Source organism: Athene cunicularia (assembly GCF_003259725.1).
Source record: "Athene cunicularia isolate RWA chromosome 5 unlocalized genomic scaffold, athCun1 chr5_part2, whole genome shotgun sequence".
Lineage (NCBI taxonomy): Eukaryota > Metazoa > Chordata > Aves > Strigiformes > Strigidae > Athene > Athene cunicularia.
In genome coordinates, this window is record NW_020799102.1 from 9,341,134 (window position 1) to 9,361,142 (window position 20,009).

Sequence of the window (20,009 nt, forward strand, 5' to 3'; positions counted from 1 at the left end):
GTACCCCCGAGCCTCTGCACCCATTTTCTCTCTGTCGCTGCTGTGCTCCCTTTTCCCTCTATCCCGCTCTCCTCCTCCTGCACCCCCTTTGCGCTCCTCTGGCCCTTTTCCCCCTCTAAGCCGCAGCCCCTCTCCTTCCCCCCTTACCATCCCGCTCCCCTCCGCGTCCCCAAGCCGCAGCCCTCTCCGCCCCCTCTCCCTCCTCTTCCTTGCACCCTCAGTTTGCAGCCCCCTGCACCCGCCTTTCCTTGTCCCCTTGCGTGCCCCACACCACCACCCCCGTGATGCTCTGGACACCCCCACCCTTTGCCACAGCAGGTGCCCGCTGGTCTCCGTCCCCCCCCCAGGAGAGACGGGCCTCAGGGCAGTGCCAGGCCGGGGCTGAGGCGCAGAGGGGGCGCGCAGGTGGCGGAGGTGCAGGTACGTGCATTGGGGAGGCAGCGAGCGAGGTCCCCCGTTTCTGCGTGCGTGCGGCTCTGCAGAGCTGGCGGCACCTCCCTTCCTCCCGGGGACACCCGCCACCGGGGCTCTGCGGCGTGCGGAGGCTGCTCGCGCCCTGCGAGGCTGTCGCGGGGTCTGGGGGTGCGACCCCTTCACCCCAAGTGGGAGCGGGTGCATCTGGTGGCTCGCTTCGGCCCATACGGTTCCTGCTTGAGGATGCATTTTAATTACCTCAAGCAGTGGAACGTGCCCGGAGACAAAAGAGCTGATGGGGAATCAGAGAGGACTGGCAAACTCTGGAGAAATGCTTAGCTGGAAGCAGGAGGATGGTGCGCTAGGAATGGTGACCTAAGTCAATCCTTGACCCAAGCCGAGGTGTTGACTAGTTCAATGACCTAAGTCATGTCTCTTTAGCCTGTGCTGTGCAGGGTTGGTCCTGGGCAGGTCTCTGAGAGGCGGGAGGGTGCAGCCCCCCGGTGATGTGGTGATGTACCCCGGTCTGGTTGGCACAGGTGGGTTGCGTGGGTTGGAGCAGGAACTGGTTTTGAACAGAGAAAAGCACGTGAGGTTTTGTGGGGGTTCACCAAAAGAGTTGTTGGAGAGTTGTATGGTGGATGCTGATTTCTCCTGGTCAGAATTGCTGATGCGTTTATCCTTGTAGAGCTCCAAAGTGTTTTGATTCTCCAGCTGGTAATTTGTGTGATTCTTCCCAAGTGTTCATAACGCTGCCATGACTTTGAATCCATGTGCGTTCCCCCTCTGTGTGTCTGGTCCTTTCTTTCTCATCACCAAACCTTCTCCCTGTGTGATTAATAATGTGCCAACTGCTTCATTTCAGCACCGGGGAGGCCAATGCTGATTGATTTTGCTCTTTGGTCTCCTATGTGGGTCTGGAGGCTGACGGACATTATCACTACAGAAGAGTCTGCTTTGGGGTGGGAGCTTGTCAGCGTGTCGTTTTTTTTTTAGTCTCAGTGAATCTCATTTCTTTTAATTAAAAAGGCATGAAGTATGCATGGTAATACCCTCTGTTTACATAAAAATGATCTTGTAATTAACAATAATTATCTCAGTTTGGGATATTGCTGTAATATTTAAATAGGACTTATGACCTGAGGGACACTTTTCTGGCCCCAAGGAGTTACCCTTGGTGTGGTTCTCTTCTGCGGTGAGTTTGGCTCTCGGTGGCTGTCAGTGGTGAAGGTACAGCAGCAGTGGGGGTAACCTCGGGCCTTCTCTGGCATCGGTCTAGAAGGTGATGGCCACAGTTCCCTCATCGAGTCCGATGCCGCTTCACGGGGCTCCCTGACAGACCTGTGCAGGTGGCCTGCCTTGCAGGCTTTCACCCTGTGGTCTGAGGACTCGAGGGGACTCCCTTGCTATCGTGTTGGGCCAGAGAGGGGAAAAAAAAGGCTGAAAAATTGCTGATTGCTTCGCCCTCCTCCCCAGCTCTCTTGGGGAGGCTTGGAAAAAGCTGCTGGTACTTGAGAAGCTTTACCCTGTGAGCTTGTAGAGAACCTGAGGCATCCTTGTCCACGTGGCCATCTTTCACTGAACTTCCCTTCCCTTTGAGCTGAGCTTTGCTTCTCCTGCAGATGTAAATGTTTGCTTCCAGGCTGGAGATGGCACCCACCACTGCCCCTCCTGCTCCTGGTGCACCCCAAATTTACCTTCTTGCTGGGCTGCCCTTGGATCTCCCCAGGTTTTCTTGGTGTAAGGAAGCTTTACAGAGTAAAAAAGTTGAATATGGGGGAAATAGTCAACAAAATAAAACGCAAGTCAGAAAGTACAGCCTGTAGAGAGGGGTTTCTTGTGGGAAGGTGATGAAGGGAAGAGGTAGAAATGTCTCCGTCTCCTGTCTTTTGAGATATGTTATGCTACTGTCTTTTTTGCTGGTCTAGGAAAAACAAAACTATTGTGCCCTGAGCACTCTTTATCTAATTGTAGCTCATTATCATCTTTCTATTTTAGTATTTTTGAAGTGTAAACTTAAAACTGGACCTTATTAAGCAGCAGATAAAAATGTTGAATATTTGAATTTTACCTGTATTAATCTAATAATAGATTTATGAAATGATATTAGATCAGCTTCATAGCTGGTTGAAGACCACAAAAGAGTATTAATCAAATAAATTATTTTACAAATACGGATGAGATTAAACAAATGATCTATTTGCCATTTGCTGTTCAACTGCTATGCTGTGGCACGTTCCTCTTTCTCTTATCTTTCCTTTCCAGTTTTCATTCCACTTTTTCATGGCTTATCTTTTCCTGAACTGCACTCAGTATCTGTTTAATTTAATTTTTCCTTTCCCTTCATCATTCTGTATCTCTTTTGTGTCATGCTTTTCCTGTCATTCTTTCTTCTGCCTCTTTCTTCAACCTCTCTTTCCATGCTTTTTGAGTTTAAATTAGCCAATTTTCTTTTTTTCTTCACCTTTCTGGTGGAGACTTTTATTGAATGCTTCATAGCCAGCTCAACTAAACCTGGCATGCATTTAATTCCTTAAAATGTAAGACTAAACCCGAACTGCGTGTGAGTATGAAGGTGTTTGCTGGGTGGTAATGCTTCTCTACCTCTCCCTGGGTTTTCTGGCTGCTGCACAAGGGTGTTCCAGCAATTCTGGAACTCTCATTTTGCTTGTGCTCTCCTTATGCCTTCTTTTAAATTGAATTTGACTTTGTATCCTAAGAAAACAACTAGGATCAAGTGGCAGATCTTGTGTTGTTCACTGATTGTGTAGCTGTATGCGACCTGGTTCCATCAGCTGCCTGGCCAAGCCCAGCCTCACCGTCAGGCAGCCCTGCTTTGCTCCTGGCATTGTCCTTCCTCTCCGCTGGGGTTACCTCCAGGAGTATCTTTCAGCAGGGCAAAAGGAATGAGTACTCTGAAGGTTTTCTGGCTTACCTATTACTTTCAGAGCCTGTATGGGTGTCAGGTTGATGAGGGTAAGTAGCAAGAGGTGAACAGGTTATTGTGCATGACTGAGCAGTCACAACGTTCAACTTAGATCTAGTATTAAAAGAGTAAGGTCTCTTAAAAATGAGAGTGCTGTTATGGAGAAGGCTCCCCCCCCCCCCCCCCCCCCCCCGCATGAAATGTGTGTGGGAGATATTCTCAAAAACAAAGAAAGGAATAGAAAACTTTGTATTTTGGGGGAGGAAATCTGCTATGCCTCGGCAATAAAGCTCAGGCAGCCGAGAGAAGTATGATGGGAGTGCTCCGAGTGCGTGATTCGCCTCCGCTGATGGTTGCAGTGATGTTGCTGCAGTGAATGAGCTAAGCTGTGTATGTCATAGCTGTCTGCTTTAAGTACCAGGAGTTACGTGATGGTGCCTTCTCATACCCGTAAGGAAAGGTCTCTGCTGTACTGAAGTTAACAGTTACATGGCTCCTCTATGTCTTGTGAAATGTTCTGGATAACACTCGGGTGCACTGACACAGCAAGCAATCCAGGCAGCACGTTGTTGCGAAGCAAAATTGATTGGGGAGGATGGGGCCAAGAGGAATATTCTTTTTCAGTTAATTATTTACTGCAGGGAGAGAGGGAAGCTGATGTTTGGTTTATAATTACAGATATGCAGAGAAAAATGCTTCAAGATGGTAAGTTTTATTCTGTGTGTTGCCACCTATTTCTTGGTCTCTCTATAATGTGAGACCAGCACTGTTTAATGACTGGTTCAGTAAAAACAGAACTTCATTATCAACTTCTTGCTGCTGGAATATGGTTTTACAGCTTACTGTGGGTGACACAAAATGACCTGAATGCTTACAGAGGGAATAGTCTTTCTGTGCTCCATGTCCTAATGCGCGACCTGCCTGAGGTGCCCATCTGATGGCAACGAGGGCTCTTGGAACAGCTCATCTCTGTACTGAAGAGTGTCTGTGTGGTTAAAGTGCAGGATTGTGAATCCAGGAGTCCTGACACCCTCTCTGTCTCTGCTGAGCTGGTTGCCTTATCTCACTGGGCTCTCTTCTTCAGGAGTGATACCAACACAGCAGATACCCAGCCTATCTGCTAAAAGGGTAAGATGTCCTGAGTGAGGGGCACGCTGATAACGCAGAGGCAGCGGCAGCCCAGGTAATTGCATAACACAGTGCTGTGGGCCAAACCATAAGTGGATTTTTCCTTTTGCGTAGCTAAATCCTTTACAGATCAGACTGCTCATATGCAAGTTAAATTCAAGAGCTGGTGGAGCTGAGTTTAGATGCGTGTGTGTGGGAGCAATAACTTGATGAGTACAAAAAAAGAGACATTGCTGCAGTGTCTCTGGGAAGATGCCTGTACATCCCTGCTTGTTTAGCATCCTTGGGAGAACACCAGACATGAGGGAGAAGCTGTGGCCTGTGAAGTGAGGAGGATATTGTCCTCTTACTGGGAGAAGGAGAGGAGCGAGATCTAGAAAGCCAGGGAGTTGGAGCGAAATGCAGGATGGGATGCAGGTGTGCACAGTGGGGTCTTCTCCAGGCTGCCCTGTTCTCACTGGGTAAGGCTCTGCAGGAAGAGAAGCAGAAGATCAGTGGAAAAAGGCATTGTGGAAGCTGCCGTTTTGCAAGGTGGAGCACTGCCTTATCCTGCTGGTCTGGGCTGAATTGGAGTATGGCCAGCCAGCAGCGGGAGCACACAGGATCATCTCCTCTGAGAAAAGCAGACTGGTGAAAAATCTGCAAAGGAGAGTTTGTCTAGCAAGTGCTTCTGCCCCAGGCAAGTCAGGATCTTGTTCATAGGCTTGCTGAGAAGTGAGCTCTGTTCATCAGCGGTTTGTTGGGGTAACAGGCTGCTGTCGTGTAGGCTTGCTCCAGTATCAGTGTTGAGTCTGCTCTGACGCTCCATGCTGTCTTCAGCAGTTCTGTGGCTTGCATCCAGCTCTGTTCAGCTTGCTCCAAACCATGTGTATAGAGTAAACTTGAATGTATGAAATTGGAGTCTGAAAATGATGCATTTCAACCCAGTTAGCCAATGCAGCAGCCAGAGCAGTTCTCCTGGTGTGGATCTAGCCCTTGTATTTCTGTAGTGACCATAGCATCCATGCTCCTTCCCTGCATCTAGCTTTGCTGGAGCAAGAATGAGATGTCAGGGGAGCCTGGTGTTACATGGAGGACTGGAATTCACTCCCAGAAAAGGAGAAGGCTGGGCATGAGAAACCAGGCTTTGCTTGGTATGATAAATAGATAAAACAGTAGTTGAATATGATAAATAAAACATTACTGTTTCTTGGAGGTAAATATGGGACAGACCCCAGCTTGTATATGTGCTACTCCACTGTCTCTGCTTGGATCTGTCTCTGTTGATGCAGTGGCTCGTTTTGGGTCTCGCTGCATTTGGCTGTGAATACCACGACTCTCTCCGTTGTAGTGTGCAGACCCAGCAAACACTGGTGGAAGCGGGAGGTAGGTCCTGCCTGTGTGAGTGTGTGTGCACGCCCCTTGCCTCCCCTGCTTGTGTGTGGAGGCTGAATAGATAACCTTACAATATAACCTTGGTCATGCAAAGTTTCTCCTGATCTTGTCTCCCCTGGCCTTTTCCTGATCTGTGTGATATTGTATGAGGCCAGCCAGCTTTTTCTGGAGGGCTTGTCCCACTTTCCATGTAGGCAGCCTTGGGCAAGTGGTCTGCTCCCTGACCTGCTTTGACAGACGTGCGCTGGCTCCTTGCTCCACTGATGTGGGAGGGAGTATGAGGATAAGTGCTGGGGGGCTAGGGAGGACATGGCTGTGCTGGTTGGTGGGGTGAGCTCCCATCTGGCAGTCAGTGTAGCTGCTGATGGATGAGGAACTACACGCAAATCCCTGCTCCGCTTTCTGCTTCATTGTTCTGCTGGGGGACATGGTGGCTGTGACTTGTTCTCGAGTCTGTGAGGGTCAGATCTGCGCTCTCTTCCTAGGAGTGCATATGAACATCCTCCCTCCTGCTCTACTCAGTTGCAGTTAATAGCTGTGGCCCCCATGAATTTCCAGACATCAAGGTATTAATTCTCAGAACACACGTGTCCTGGGAAGAAATGACCACCACGACCATGGTGAAGGTGGGAAACAGTGATGTGAGGAAATCAGACCTAGATCTCAAGAAGTGCTTCTGCTCCTGCTTTTCCACAGAAGCAAGGAGGCTGCATGCTGATCTGGCTTGTAGTCAGAGGTGCATGTGCAGGGTGTCACAGGGCCTGTGGCAGAGCAAGGGAGGTGGACAGATGAGGGTGGAAATCTCTTGGCTGATCCCTGTGCAAGATGCATCCAGAACAGTTGGTACTATTGTACCTAGGTTCCTTGTGCAGAAGGGATGAAAGCCACAGTATTCATCCCAGAAAGCCACTGCAGAGGCAACGTCAGGACATATTTCTGAGAGTGGCTGGCAAAGTTGACACAGACATGTTTAGTGCTAGATCACTTCTGTTTTTCTGTGCCTGCAATACACCCAGTATTGAAGGATCTGTGGCTAAAGATGTCAGACACCTAATGAGAGATGTTTTCAACTGTTAAAAGCATTGTTTTCTGAAAACACTGTCCTTTTCTGTATCTCAGTTGGTCATTCAGAGACTGAAGTCAGTCCACAAACTCTGGTAGCACTGACCAACACTCAAGGAAAGGAAGAAGACTGAACTGTAGACTGCACAGGGAGGTAGGGCTGTGTAGAGCCCAGCCTGGATTTGATGTGCAGGTGGTGATGTGTGTAGGGGCTGTTGAGCAGATGCAGCGATAGTGACAATCCATTGACGTAGGACTCGGAGGTCCACCAGCTGAGTGCCCTGTAGATGTGGCTGTTTCCCTGCTGACCGTGCTGTCTTGAGATAGGCGGCTGAGGGTGGAGGGTGCTTTGGAGCACACAAGTTTTTTAAACTACTGACAGTGGTTTAGAGCTGCAGCAAAGTGCTTTTTGTGGGCATACCACTGCATCTTAACTTTGGCCTCCAAGAGACTGGTTTGCTACCCACCCCACCACAAACATCAGGGCTGATGCTAGGCAGAGTATCAGCATAAGCCCACCTCAGTCCTCCTGCCATGGGGCTATAGACTGTTTCAGCAGCCCTTCAGTGTGGGTCTAACAAGGCAGTGCCTCAGTGGGGCAAGAGAAGTTTTCTCCCTATTTTTGTAACGGGCATAAGGAGGATACAAATAGGAGGAAAATGACCTTTCTTGACTGATTGCAGCAACTACTGTCATGGTTTTCTTTTTGATATCACTTCCTATCTGCCATCCCAGGCAAGAATTTGGGCAGTTGTCCTGCAAGGAGGAAAGCTAGGCCTGTCAGACCCTGAATAACATTTAATTAGTCATCTGATCCCCACAAATATGGCACCTGATTATCAGGGGCCAGACTGATGTCCTCGGCTCCACATTCCTTCCATGATGATTGCATTAATCTGTAGAGTTGAGAGGGAATAATTCTTCCACATCAGTTTAAACCTTTGCTGTTCCTCTTCTTCAATGGGGTATGTCCCAAGCAGCCAGTCTCTCCCAGCCTATGAAGTGTCCAGGCCTGGCTGCAGCTCCTATGTGCTAGAAAGTAAAAAAACTGTACTCCAAGTACCAAGTTCTGGTTGTGGAAAGTGAGTTAACCCATGAATTTTTTCTTGGTCCTTCCTAGCATTTTGCTGGTAGATGTGATCGCTCTTACTGCTCCTGGCTAATGCGTCCCTACCCCAGAGCCAGGACAGACACTGGACAGGGAGAGGAGAGGTGTTGTTATGACCTTCGGTTTAGAGCTGGGGAACTGAGGAACGGAAATCCACATTAACAAGAGGAGACTGGAGAGGAGTTGAGAACAGAAATTGTCCTAGTCTGATACTTTGACTGCGAGATCAGCTTCCCCCTTCCTTTGGTAACTGAGGAGTGTCAAAAGATTCAGCACCCAACTGTTGACATGTTGCTAATGTGATTTTCTCATGAGTGAAGTGCTTCCCCACCACAGTGGGCCCTGAGAAGGTGGGATTTTTGTTTGCTTTTATCATTTCAAGCAAGGTTTTCTTGTCTGTTTTACATATATACATATATATTTTAGGTATCCGATCTTAAAAGTGATGTGAGTGGAGGGCTGGAATAGTAGTCTTTTCTGTGTAAGTCTTCTGGGGTGTGAGGCTTTTGTCTGCAGAAATGGATAGATATCCTATAGTAAATCTGAGTGTCTTGGCTTGTTGTGGGTTGGAAAAACAGTAAGAAAATTTGAGCAGTTGAAGAGATGTTGTAGCCTTCTGAATGGGGATTGATTTAAAAAACAGAGGGATTTGGGATCGTGATTTGTGTTGGCGGTAGATGATTACAAAGCCATCTCCCTTTTGGTCACCTGTGCTGAGGCACTTTTTGTAGAAAGACCTAAACCCCAAGATGTAGTTAATTGACCAAATCTTTGAGGATAAAAAAAACTTCCTCTGGAGGGGGTGGGGGTGGGGGAAGGGAGATTTCCTCAAGAAGTGAAAAAACCCTTTACTTTTTCTCAAAGCACTTTCCAAGGCACCTAATCTAATCTTTCCAAAACAATTCTCTGGCAGCCAAGGCTCACATATTTTTAAAAACAGTGTAAAAAGGAATGTATTGTGACAGTTTAATTTGTTGCTGAAATACACTCACTTCTGGGGTAATTCAGAGCAACTGTGGAGTGGATGATTAACCCATTCAGAATGGGAGGCAGGTAAGGGGAGGCTGTTCAGATGAAACTGCTGATGGAAGATGCCCATGCAGAAGTATAATTCCTGACATTTAGGTTCCTTTTCTTCTTCCTTTGACTCTGATGGAGCTGTAGCCTGTTCACATCTTCTAAAGAGGGCAGTTGTTGCCTTGCACATGTCCTTGCTATGGCAGCAGGTAGGGAAGTCCTTCTGGTACCAGCCAGCTTTAGATGCAGAACGAATGGTGGAGGATTGCAGCATGTAAGGTACAGGTCTCTGTACCTTCTAGTCCCTGGTTGGGGACTTCTGAAGGTTCAGAGCAGCTAGCTGGCTATTGTTGTCACCAATCCATGGGTGCCGATTGAGCTGTGTAACAGCTGGCTTGCAATCACAGAATCAGCTAGGTTGGAAAGGACCTTGAAGATCATCTAGTCCAACAAGGTAATTGCAGGACGCTCTTGAAAGCCTGCCCAAATTTTAGAGGAAAATGTACAATTTGAAAAGAAAGAGGTATGGAGTTGCTTCTGTAGTCCTGTTTAGGGTCCTCAAGAAGAGTGTTGTCTGGTGTGCTCCTTGTGAAGAGGTGGGAAGCTGAGTGCCTAGCAGAGGGCTGGGCTTGCTGGGCTTTTTCAGAGCGTACTCCTAAGTACCTGGATTTTGGCAAGCCCTGCAATTGCATTGCAACAGAGTTATGGGTCTTGTTCAAATTCCGCTGAAGTTGTTTGAACTATGTTGACTGCCCTGACCATGAGCTAGCAGGTGGTGTCAGGTCAGTTCAGATTTTCATCTCTTTTATTTCAAAGTCTGCATCTATTCAATCCACAGTTTAGAGCGACTTCAGAATAAATCCCATGGAAAGAGAAAAAGGAAAAAAACCCAAAACCCACTCAAAACCCCCCACCCACCCACCAAAACAGATAAAAATAATCAAACAGCTTGTGCTATGGAACTGGGATGTGACTGGCAGCCAGTGTGTGGAGGTGGACAACCACCAGTCACACTTTCTCAACGTGGCTTGCTCTGTGGGGGCAATGGGAGCCAGTACCTGTTGGGATTAGGATGCAAAGAGATAACATTTGAAATCTGAGGCAGGAGCTTGCAAACTTGGTGACAATTGTAAGCTTGGATGGAGGAAAAAGCTCTGCCACCAGTAAGTCACCCTTTCAGGGAGCTAATTTGAACTTCTTGTTTTCTTCTGAACCTTTCAGTTAGTCCCACTGTGGGTAAATGTCATGCAGTCTCTTCCATGCTTTTTCTTTTTTCCCTCTTTGATTTGAGGGCCCTTTATAGCAACTCATTCCTCACTCATCCTGTTGTCAGGGAAATTATTCTGACTGCAATCCCTGTCTGAGCTTAATTTTCTTATTTTCTGTAGCACAGGGGCTGATGGCTTCACAAATCTTAGAATAATTCCTCAATCTCTCCCCTGGCCAGCCTAGCAGCACGACAGCTCCATTTAATGTGTGCTGTCTGTTTTGGCTTCCTGCCCCTAGACTCATTATTTTGCATTTGTCTGCATCAAGCTCCAGCATTGCCTGCCCCAAAGGATTGTATATCAGAAGACATGAAAAAGAGAAGAATTCTCAAGGTTGGTCTGTAAATCCCAAGTCTCCCCACTAGAAGAAATGTGCAGTCTGGGTGCTCTATCCTTTCCTCTCCCGTGTCCTTGCCCCAGTCCTGCTGCGCGCGTGCATCCCTCCCTGCCTGTCCTGGTGCATCTCTTGGTGGGCATGAAGTGAGCCTTACAGGCTCTCTGGGCAGTGTGTTCTCATGCTGCAAAGCGTTTGGTGCCTGGGACATTTCCCTTTGTTCTGCTGATACAGAGGTAGGTCGAGATCTTCAGCTCTGCCTTCTCTTCAGCCAGCCCCCGAAATGACTTGGATCCACGTGGAATATTATTACAGGGAAAATACTGTGAAGTTTTCTTGGTTGTAGATACTTCAGGGCATGTGTCTCTCATCTGCTACTTGAAGTGTAGCATTACTTTTGGGCCTTGAGGACTGGAAGTGCTTTCATGTTAGGTGCAGTATGTGATAGTCCCTCTGAAAAGCTTTATGAGCTAAGTGCAAGATGGGGAATGTTGAGATGCAATTCACCTGTCCAGATGTTGCCATATAACATCCCAGTTGCTCAACCTCAGCCCCCCTGTATAGACAGCAGAGGAAATGAGCACTTTCATCTCATCCTAATGCAGATAGATATCTGAAACAGGTCAGGCAGATTGTGCCTGTCTCATCTCATTGATGATCAAGAGGCTCTGGGTGATGGGCTCTCATGGAGATGTTTGTGTTGTAGGTGAGACAAATCCCACCTTGACTAGCTATGTTGAACAGATTGGGGTAACACAAAGAGAGCAAGAGAGTGTTGAATGTGGTCTGTCTTTGTCTTAGCTGTGTACTGTCTCATTTGGTAAACCTATGCCTCTTCCTATGCTCCAGAAGATACCCATCATTTTGGCTCCTTGCTGACCAGAAGCTGGAGGGACGCCATCCAGACAGCGACTAGAAGACAGAGTTAAACACCTCTTGGAGATGCTTCCAGCAAAGATGCTAGGCTAGAGCTGCAAGCCTGTCCCAGCTCTGGACCAAGAGGTGTTTTAACAAAGTGAAGGCAGAAAGCATAGGTAGGAGTGGGATGGTTTTGTTCCTGTTTCATCCATTCATACTGAGGTCAGGCAGGTGCTAGTGTAGGTCAGGGGTTACTCAGGTACTTCCCAGGAGCTCCTGACCTTGTGTGTGTGCCCAAACAGACTCCTGTTGTATTGCAGTGGGGAAAGACATGAGACCTAAATTTGGAGTTGAAACAAGGGTATGGGGACTTCACCTTGCGGTGTCTCTGCAAGGTCTGCACGTCTGGGTGTTCCAGGCTTGGCGGGTAAAACCCTTTCTGTCAGGGGAAAGAAGAGCTTTTCCCTAACACTAAAGTGCTATTAAATGCCATAATGAGCTTTGGCGGTGATGGAGACAGTTTCTGTAGTTTTGTATCCCACTTGAGCTGAACCTTTGCAGTTGCTTTCAAGACCCTGGCATGGTCTGGAGGGAGCAGGTTGGAGGAGACCCAGAGCTGTTCTTGACAGAACTGGAAAAACAAAGCTGAGCTGACTGGAAGGAATAAAGCCTGGGAAGCCTCAGGAGGATTTTCTTGACTTTCCCCTTTGATTGGGAGCACTTGTTCCATCATGCCTTTTGCTGGGGAGGAATTAGCCCGGTGGCAGAAATGTGATGCACCGGGCATTTTGGGAGTGAAAAACCTGTCTGCAGCAAGAGCCTGCAGAGCTTGAACTCAGCCTTTGAGTCCCTGTGCAGCAGCTGGTTGCAAGCCTGTTTGGCAGAGAAGGGTGCAGTGGGAGACTCTTCACCCTCTGTCTCGTGCCTGTGTAGTCAGCATTAAATCCTAGGACCCTGAAGAAAGCCAGAGTCAGTTTTGTACCCCAATTTTTGTTTGTTATTGAAACTCATGCTACAATTTCCATCAGTTCAGACACCCATAAAATGGTGGTTGGCTCTGGAAGTCTACTGTGTGCACTATGGTTGCTTCAAACTTTGCAATAGCAGAGAATTTATTAGGGGGAAAACTTCTGGCTGACCCACCATTTCACAGAAAAGGGCAAAAAAAGATCTTGTATTCCATTATATTATGTATTTTCCTCACTTCACAATGCGTGTGATCTCTCCTTGCTCTCTTTCCCTATCTCCTTGTGTCCATCAGGGAGGGACTTGCAGTTCTGGGGGACAGAGAGGGCAAGGGAGAGGGTATGAAAACCTTCAGAAGGCTTTTAGGTTGGGAAGAAAGGTGTATCAGGGCCTTGTAATTAAGACCCACAGCATATGTTTTGCTCTGATACTTTCCTTGTTGTCCTTCCCCTCAGAACTTTGGTAGGATAAATAGGGTCTGTGCTTGAAGAGCATCCCAGCAGAGGCATCTGGCACAGCATCAGGTCCTTGTAGCTTCTCGGCGTTTCTGTTGCTTTTAGCCTCTCGCCTGGTCAACAAGTGTATCGTCAATGGTACCAAACAGCAAGCGTGTGCCTGCCCCTTTTGCCTGCTCACCTAAGGTAATTCCTTCTGTTACTCCTTCCACGTGGCAAACACAAGTCGTAAAGGGAGAGATGTTAATGCAGGGTTTTGGTTTGCGTGGTACCTGCAGTCCTACAGTGTCTTGCTGCGCTCTTATTCATGTGCAGAACCCTGAGCCCTATGGCAGGAGCAGTATTGTGCTAGTACTGGCTTTTTGCTGCCATCAGCCTGCTGATGGTTGGATGTGCTTTGGCTAAACAATGCTTTTTACTTGTCAGTTTTTGTCACTGACGGTGCACTCACTGCCTTGTCAACAGGAGGTGGTTCATAGGTCTCTGGGAGATGTGCAGCAGCATTTGCTCTCCTGGTTGAACAGGCACGTGTATGGGTCTTTGAAAGCTGGTGGAAGAAACCAGGATCCATCAGTCTCTTTCATGAAGGTTTTGTAACTATATGACCTTCCTAACTAATTTCCCTAATTCCCTAATAACATATTTGTGTAACTAAATCTAGGCAGGCAAGGCTGTATCAAGCCTTAGGCGTGGGAAATCATGTAATATGATAAAGTTGCGTATTGTGTCCAGGGCAGAGCTAACCTTGTTGCATCAAGAACTTCCTTCAGATTTTATCTTTAGGGTAGAAAGGTGACACCCATTGCAGAGAACCCCGGTACCCTCCTGCACTCCGCCAAAGGCTGCTTCGGTTTCAGATTCAAATACTGTCTAGTGGTTTCAAACTGGATGTGAAGTTGGCTGCTATTATTTCCCCTGTGAAGGCTAGAGTGAAGGAGAGAAAATTAAAGCAACTTGTCTTAGCCTGAGTCAGCATCGTGGAGTTTGCGAGCATGTCTCTGTAGAGCCTAGTGAAAGGTCCCTGCCTTATCTGGCTTGCTATTTTGCTGGTTGCACAACTGGTGCATCCCATAGATGCAAATATTTTCCTGGGGTTGGCCCTGATTGCCCAAGGAGGGTATTTGTTCAGATTCTCATGCTTTGCAATTAATATAAGCTTGCAATTAATACAAGCTTCTCAGCTCTGTGTGAGAGAAAGAAGGGGAAGTGGTGTTAGGTATGTGGGTTTTTCTTTTTCTCCTGCTGCTGCTGCTGTTCCTCCCCAGCTGGCTACTTTGAAAGGAGCATTTTGTGGTTTTTTTTTTTTCCCTTAAGAAACAACTTGTTGCTGCAAATTCAGCTTCGGAGAGGCTGTGGGAGCTTTTGTCCTGTGGCGTTCTGGGTGCTGCAGGCAAGGCCCAGACAGTATGCAGTGCTGTGGGTACCCAGCCTGCGAGCTGGCTCTGGTGGCAGCAGGTGCCAGCCCAGCCGAACGCACTGCCCTCCTGCCCTGCTGCCTTCCCACACTTGCTCGGCGCAGCTGGCAGGTGCTCGACCTGCCTCACTTCTTCCTATTGTCCAGATCGTGCAAGAGTACCAAAGTTCATGCTATGGGATGTTGTCGAAGGAATCCGAACCTGGAGCACTTCAAATAAATATTTTTTTTCTCTGCCTCGTTCAGCTAAGGCACTGTTATCTCAAGAGGGCTGTATGAATTGTGCTCGTCACAGCTCTGCCAGGCACCAGCACAGCTCACAGATATTCATGCACGTTCTTTCCTGAGCTACTGCATGAAAATTGGTTCCTTTTAAGAGGGTAAATCCCCTCTATTTTAATACAGGTTCAAAAAAAAAGTGTCTAGTTTAGACCTGGAGAGCACGCTTCATCTTTAGGTACAGCGGCAAAACTTGGAGTAAACCTCATGAAGTCTGTGGGTCACTGTGTTTTCCAGAGTGTATTCCCTTTTTTTTTTTTTTGTGCTCTTCAAGAGTAGGATTCCTTTGGTGTTGTAGAATAAAAGAAACACTTGCTTAAAGTGTGGTGGAATGGTGGAAGGGTTGTCATCCTATAAAACTTAACCTGGGCCATTAGCTATGTGTTTCACAGTGATCTTGGCCAATCATTAGTGTTGTCTTCAGAAATTGCAGCCATGGGGAAATCTCTTAGGGGACCAAAAAAGCAAACTTCATGAATTTTCATATCTGATTAGGGGTCTGACTGTTATCTAAGTCAGATTTCCTGTTTGAGTTGAGATAGTATGTCCTGACTTTGATCAAAAATACATGGAAGTAAAGGCAAGTGAAGCCTGTGGAATGGCAACCACCACATGGAAGAGCTTTGTGGTGGATCTCTGGATAAGAAATACTAGCTTCAGATACACTTTTCTTCAGTGCAGGTCTTACACCCTATCTTAGGTGTGCAGGTGAAAGGCAAAAATTGTTATGAGGTGATGAAATATTTGTGATTTAGTAGGGGTTCGAGTGTAGATTCTAGACCCTGATCAACTTCTGGTGGATGGAATTAATTTAGATGACCTTTACCCCAAGCTTTTAAAGATGGATGTGAGGGTAAGCTGACAAATTCTGGCTTTCAGAGCTCAATGCTTTCTTTGCTGTTCGAGTATGAATTTTCCTCTTGTGTTAATATACTTACTCTCTACAAAACCCCGCAGCATCTCTTTCTGCTTAAGTAGTGTTTCAGGTTAAAGTTGGCTGGTTTGACATGCAAGCTGGTGGTTTTCCATGGGCTTTTTCTGTTTTTAAAAAGCTTTTTGCAAACATTGGATTATTTTTTTTTTTTAAATTTATTTTTTCAGTTGGAAGTTCCTGTGTGGGAACAATCAGAGCAGTGTAGCAACTATACCCACTACATCATGCTGTGGCCTTAAAGGTTCATTGTAGGGATGCACGTGGTCCTCAGGGAGAAGAGGATTTTAATGGGGAAATCAAGTGGCAGTTTAAATACAGTTAGGTGTGAATGATGTCCAAGAGTGAGAAACTGCAGTGTGTGCCTTAGGAGCCCTGAGAAACATCACTGGTGAGCTCTGCTGCTGTCAGATGAAGCAGTGAGGCTTTAGCAGCACATCATCCCTTTCCAAAATCTCACCACTGGTGACTTGTCTCCCTTCCAGGCTCCTGTGAAAGCATGTGGTCATGTTTGAGATCTCGCAGTATTGTCAAGTCTGTAAAAATTCAGAGTTTAAACTTAATCTCTGAATTTATTCTTCCAAGCAAGGTGAATTTTGTCCTACTGAGGATTTGAGGAGAAGTGGACCCATAAAGTAGAGCACCTCTGACTGCAGATACTTTGATGATTCTCTGTTCCCTTCAAGGAAAAAAACCAAAACACCCAAACAACACAGCTCTGAAAGAGCTGCTTGTTCAAAATTGAGAACTTTCTCTAGTTGTTCCTAGTGACTGTTTCCTCAGGGTGATAATTTCCATATCTTATGAGTAATTTCTGAGTCCAACTCAAAGCTCACAAGAGAGATCATGTCATGACAAGAGTTAGGAGGTTTGCATCATCTGATTAGACTGGGTCATCTTTAACAGTGCTCGTTCACGTCTCCTGTCCGTTTTCTTGCTTGCTTTTTCTTAACCACTGAGGGGAAGAAGAAAACCCCAAACAGCCTCCTGGTGTTTAGCATTACTCAAACACTCTTGCAGTCTTGAATGGTCAGCAAAGGCACCATGGACAAATTTTGTGGGTGAGCAGAATTGGAGAGGAAAACCCCAGGCCATATATAGGACCAGGCTCCTACTACTTGAACAGTGTCTTCATAGCTGTTATAATTCATATTCATAGTAGCAGACCAAAAAAAGCCTGAAGGTGTGAGAAGGGATGCAAGCACTAGCCTGAGCAAGCATGTAGACTGTGGTCTTCTGGTGCACATCCATCTCTATGTCCTACTGGAGTCCCTTTAGTCTGGTATTTGCCCAAGAGATGGCTGTATAAAGTTTTTGGTGCCCCAAGTTCCAGTTTTTAACCCCCTTTCTAGACAGCATGGTTTAAGTATCAGAACTTCAGTTCTTGTGTGTTTGCTGGTGTTTGCGAGGGCAGATGCTGAGCACAGCGGTAACCAATAGAATAAAAGGTCAGGGCTGGTTTGCTGGGGGCTGATGGCAAAGGGTGATAGCATGAAATGCTCCCAGGAATCGGTGATTTGCAGTGTGATGTAGGTCATGTAACAGATCTTCCCAACCCCCTCAATCTAATGGCATATAGAAAATATAATACATTTTACTTATAATAATGAAGTTGTATTATTATACGCTGGGGGATTGAAGGCAGATGCTTGCATTTTTCCCAGTGGGCTGGAGGGAGGTTCAGGTTTTGTTTTGTTTATTTATTTTATTTTAAACCAAAGCCAAAGAACCATGAGTCAGCTTGATCTTTACTGCAGCAGTTCTGCTGTGGTCCCCAGGCATTGTGGAACAGACGCCTGCACTCTACTAGCAAGGATGAACCCAGAGACTGCTACGTAACATGTGCAGGCTTATTTTTGTCACCCCCCCCTTACAGAAACTCCTTAGGGAGGCTCTGTGTGTTCTTAGGAGCTGGTGGGAGGGCATGCTTTGTGCCTCTTAGCAGAGGGTCCTGGGAAGACACTGAGCTGCACGTCCCAGGAGCAAGTTCCCTGTGCCAGTGCCCACCGGCACTGTGTGCAATTCCTTATGGCAGAGATCTCTCCAGGGAGGAGGAAGCAACTCAATCACCTCCTTCCTCCTTCTGCTTTGATTGCTGACTTATAGCTGCTCTGTAGGCACTCTCTGTGCCTCCCTGGCTGAATGAAGGTGTATTTTTAACCCTTCCTTTCCCAGGAAATGCCAGTCTACCTTGCTACTGTCTCAAGATGCTGAGAGGGATAAGTGCTCCCAGTGCACTAAGGTTGAAAATTAAAATAGACCAAGTGAGATCCTAAACAAGTGTTGACTGTCTTGGCTGTAGTGGCTTTATTGCAGGGATGCTACATTCTACCCTTTCGTTAAGATGATCCTTCGAGGTCAGATCTGAGTTTTGGGACTTGTGTTTGGTTCTGACTCCTCTGCTTGGGCTGTCTTCTCCATTCCTTTGGGAAAGTAAAAAATCTTATACCTTATCCATACTGCACATGCACAGTGGCTTAGGGCTGTCAGGAGAAGTCAGCTTTGAAGTTCTAAGTTTGCCTTTTGTGGTTATGTTTTTTTCAGGCCAAATACAGAACTGTTTGCATGAGCCCTATAAAGTCCAAGAATAAATCCAATGAACACTGCTGTGTTTCTTTTTTAAATGTCTCTTCAATGTGTGCTTCCCTCCCCAGAGCTGCGGAGTTGTGCTTGGGCAGCAGGATAAGAAAGTCTGAGAGGCTAGTGGGAAATGGCTGGACACTGGGAAAGAAAACGGGAAGCTGTATATACAAGCCTGGTAAACAGAAGTGATGCTTACAGCTTGACAACCTCATTGCTGCAAGGTGTTAGGGAAGTCAGTGGCTTCAGAAGATAAAGATTGTTGTATGAGTGTTTTATGGACATCAGGGACATTTAGAGTTGAAAAGAAAGAAATTCCCTGAAGTGGAAACTTTGGCGTAGGATCTGCCTTTTGTGTTTGCGGATCATCTGGCTGGATGAGACCCTCACAGGAACCAAAGATGGTTTCCACTGGAAAGAGTAAAAGAAGGTTTTTGGGCTATGCAAGAATCCCCTCCATCTTTCATGCCTGGCTGTCTCTTACACTGCCCTAATAAAGTTGCATTACAGTAATTACAGTGCAAAGTTCAAAGGTCTCTTTTTTTTTTTTTTTTTTTTTAAATGTGCATGACCTTTTCTTGATGCTGTGTGGGGTTTGCCTGGGGAGTTTGCTGTGCAGAGATTGATCTGCCATAGAGGTGTGTTGCTGTGCCTGACAAAAGGATGATGCCTCATCTAGAAGGGCACCTGTGGGCTCATGTTGCCCCACTTTACTTTCCCCAAGCTGAGACTCTTCCAGCTTGTGCCACAGGTGTTTTGGGCTGTACTTGGCATGGTCTCTTTCTTTGTGTACTCTCAGGAGAAACCAGGTGCTGAAGAACAGGGTCAAATCCTGTCTGTGGGAACTGTTGTGTCTGGTCACCAGGTACCTGCCAGGGTGCTACCAGCTACGTGTGGGTCTCTGGCTGACTTCTCCTACTAAAGAGATTTTCTCTCTGAAGACTTGAAGCTTTTCTTCTTTCTGTTTGCAGTTGGGAGCTTGTGTCCAACCTCCTTGCATCTTTTTGTCCATTCACTTCACAAACACTCTGACTCTCTTTTCCACAGCAGGTTGTCATCCCTGAAACTCCGGGCATGGCGTGTTTCCTATCCATACCTCTTTTAAACAAGGAAATCTGGTTAATGTGACTGGAGGGAGCACTTGCTGGTGCTGTCATGCTGGTTAAAGTGGGGATGAGAGCCCTGCATTTCCCTTTTCTCCATCAATTGTTGATCTGTGTAGAGGAACACCTAAATTACATCAAAGAGGTAGGGCAGGGACTCCAGAACTTGACAGCCACGTCAAGTGCAGTGCCAAGGCCACATCTGGATCTACTCATTGCCTCTACCAGGGGTGTCCTGAGGGACTGGGGATCAGTCAACTTAACCCTTGGGTGTTATCAGAGGGACCTCAACCACTCTGCTGTTCTCAGAGGCTTTGCTTATTTGTTAATCAGCTCATCAGGCTTCAGTGTTGAGGTGGAGCCACATCTCACACAGGCTCAGTGTCTTGCTTTTCTGTGGTTTCTTTCCAGCCCTAGTGTGCCTGTGGATGCTGGCTGAGAGCCCACCCAAATCCTGCATGTCGTCGTTGCTGTGGGCTCCCAAGGAAGCTCTGGAAGGAAACCCCCCTGCTTCTGCTGATTGTGCAGGTCTGCCAGCAGATGCTGGAGGCTGTGACAGAAGTGATGGAGTAGGTGTTGTGCTCCTGTCCCCTGCATAATCAACTGCAGTCATGGATGAGAAGCACAGTCTTGTGGCAAAAGCTTGAACTTGGGGGAGCAGAAATCCCAAGCTTTACCATAAGTTTCCTGTGTGACCATCAGAGAGTCACTTAATTGCTGTGGATTCCTCGTTGCAGGGTGGAGTTACTATTTCCGTAATCTGCTACACTGTGTGTTGCTGGGGGCTGGGGA

At 47.0% G+C, this 20,009-nt stretch overlaps 1 protein-coding gene across 1 annotated transcript in view; it reads left to right on the forward strand.

Annotated features, from left to right (window-relative positions):
- Positions 1 to 324: 324 nt before the first annotated feature.
- The window catches only part of HRAS (HRas proto-oncogene, GTPase), a 49,500-nt gene continuing 29,815 nt past the window's right edge, over positions 325 to 20,009 (forward strand). The window contains exon 1 of the mRNA XM_026850583.1: positions 325 to 420. The gene's annotated coding sequence lies outside the window, so the exon portion shown is untranslated. The remainder of the gene's footprint in view (positions 421 to 20,009) is intronic.